This window comes from Heterodontus francisci, chromosome 9, assembly GCF_036365525.1.
Source record: "Heterodontus francisci isolate sHetFra1 chromosome 9, sHetFra1.hap1, whole genome shotgun sequence".
NCBI classification, from domain to species: Eukaryota; Metazoa; Chordata; class Chondrichthyes; order Heterodontiformes; family Heterodontidae; genus Heterodontus; species Heterodontus francisci.
In genome coordinates, this window is record NC_090379.1 from 56,214,668 (window position 1) to 56,217,480 (window position 2,813).

The 2,813-nt window shown below is 46.2% G+C and overlaps 1 pseudogene; it reads left to right on the top strand.

Moving 5' to 3' along the window:
• The first annotated feature begins 1,591 nt into the window (after window positions 1-1,591).
• Window positions 1,592-2,473, top strand: LOC137373326 (putative nuclease HARBI1 pseudogene; annotated as a pseudogene).
• The last annotated feature ends 340 nt before the right edge of the window (window positions 2,474-2,813 follow it).

The window sequence follows — 2,813 nt, forward strand, 5'->3', positions numbered from 1 at the left end:
TTAGTAAGAACTTCTACTCTCGTTTCTGACTAACCTTCATTAATTCATTTCTGGACAGAAAGGAGTCTGCAGAGTAGTGCTAAACATGGACAAATAGGCCATTTGGGCTTTCTACCTACATTGCATTTCTTTTTACCCATATCTAATTGTTTGATAAATATACTAAAGTGAGGAATGACAGCCTCTGTATTTCATAGGCTTGAATGTTTGTTACAAATCCTCCCAATGATAAAGAACTTAAACATATATGCCAACTGTAAGCCTTTTAATCTATGTGTCAGCTAAGCAAAATCTGTCTTTTTCACTGCATTGGAGACTATCACTAACAATTCACATCATATGGAAGATGGAACTGTCAGAACCAGTTAAGTTAGATGCCAGGGCTGGAGTTCACCAGATATGAATTTCTCCTATTGTTTGCATACAAGGTTAGTGCAGAATTTTTGAATGGGTTGTTGTTTTGAGAGTTATGGGCTTGTTTGGTAAGAGGGCAATTTTGGTGAAAGGGTGAAAAAAGGTGCTAAGCGGGTGCTGTGCCAATAAAACACATCTGTTTGAAAGTCTAGTTTTAGCACACAATTTTGATCCGAATTCCTGATTACCATAATTTGAACTTACCTGGAGGTGAAACAGACACCTGCTGGTTTAGCACTCAAGTGCTTATTAGACACAATTTTCATGGAGCAGTATTTGTGGGCTCTTGGCACCCACTTTCACTGAAGGTGTGGAGTGCTTTGGCTAGCACTCAGCAGCACGTTTCAGGATGGCTCAGGGACTGAGGGCGAGGATGCACAGGTTCTCAAACACAGCACCAGAGGTCCTGCTGGAGGAAGTCCAGAGCAGGAAGGATGTCCTGTACACAGAGTGGGGAAGGAGTCCACCTCCCCTTCCTGTCCCTCTCCTCTGGAGGAGCTGGTGTTACTCTGCCTGGCCTCATGTCCTCCTCCCATTTCTCCTCCGAACCAAGAGAGACCCCTAACAAGATGCCAATGACCAAGCACTCCCTTTCTCCTGTTGACTCCTGTAGGGTTTTCAATAAGGCAGATTAGCACAGGATTCACTCTTTTTAGGTGAAGTCCTGAGAGAATATCCAAGAAAAATGTTTATAGAGTGTTGGTCAAGTTTTGACAAAGCATCCCAGTAAGTCTCCCAATGGTTTTCAAAATATTTATTCAAACATCCAACAGCAAGAGTAGAGTAAAAGGTGGTATACGTTTAAGTAGCACTCAAAATCCTTAGCAATGATTTGTTTGCTCCCATTCAGCTGCTTGCTGTTAGGGGAGCACGTCAGGCCAAGCACTAGCCACCAAAATGCTCTGCAGTCTTGTTAATGAGTACTAGCAGTTTAACTGGCAACTCAGTCTTAAATTAAGGCCAAGTGCAGCCTTGTAATGGGGGAGGGGGAGAAGGTGACATAGTGGCCTGCTGCAACCACCTGTCAGGAGACGAGCCTATCCAGCAGGCAGGGTCTACCGCCTGCATTTGAGTGCCAGTGCTGAAGAAGACCGCACCTGTCATGGGAGACTGTCACATCTCTGTGTGAGATGCTGGCAGCGGAGGTCGCTTCCATACTGCGTGGGTGAGCGATCCAATGTTGGTCACACTGAAGCTAACAGTCGCACTAAATTTCTATGCATTAGGCTCATTCCAGGCTTCATCAGGAGACATGTGTGGAGTCTCACAGTCATCAACGCATCACTGCATTAAGGTGGTGACTGATGCCATATTCAGGCGTGCCTACCAATTTATCAAGTTCAAGACGGACGCCATTGGTCAGGCCGAGAGAGCCAGAGGCTTCAACGCTACTGCTGGGTTCCCCATGGTCCAAGGTATAATAGACTGCACTCATGTGGCCATTAGAGCACCTAAAGGTCAGTCAGGGGCCTTCATTAATCGAAAGGCGTTCCACTCAATAAATGTTCAAATCGTCTGTGACCACCATAAGGGAATATTGCAGGTGTGTGCTTGTTATCCTGGGAGCAGTCACGATACATTTATTCTCTGGAACTCCCAGGTGCCATCACTATTCAGCCCTCCTGAATGCCTGCAAGGATGGATACTTGGCGACAGGGGTTATCCGCTGAAGACATGGCTGATGACACCAGTGAGAAACCCAAGTAATGAGGCAGAGGAACGTTACAATGAGAGCCATGCGACCACCAGAGTGACTATAGGTCTTTTCAAAATGAGATTTAGCTGTCTCGATAGCTCAGGTGGAGCTCTGCAGTACTCGCCATCAAGGGTCTCTAGAATTATTCTCCTCTGCTGCGCCTTACATAACCTGGCGATGGAGAGGGGAGAGGCCCTGGAGGATGATCTAGTTCAGCGCAAGGCATCCTCAGACAAGGATGGTGATACGAATGATAAAGAGGGGCCACAGCCGCCTGAACGGCAGGGAGAGGGAGCTGGAGCTTTGGGGGAGTTGAGTGCAAGGGAGACCCGGGAGGCTCTAATACTCAGGCGTTTCTCCTGACCAGAGTCTCATCAACCAGAAACTGACATGGCAGTCTGAGATGAGGCATTAACAGGAGCTGGAAGCGCAGAGGCACTCACCTTCAGGGGGAAATCTCAGCTGATACGGGCCACCTTTCCTCAAACACCACACAGCCCTAATGTGTCACCTCTCAAATTATCCTTCTCATGCAGATCAATCAGCTTGCCTACAACATCAGCATTGACTTGTGGCATATGAAAATACCAACTGAAAACTTTAATAAGTTTTAGTGCTTTTATACATGAAACAAATATTTACAAATTGCACCAGTGACCTCGGAGTGTTAGTGTGATTTTTTGAAACGTTTGCAAGTGCTCAC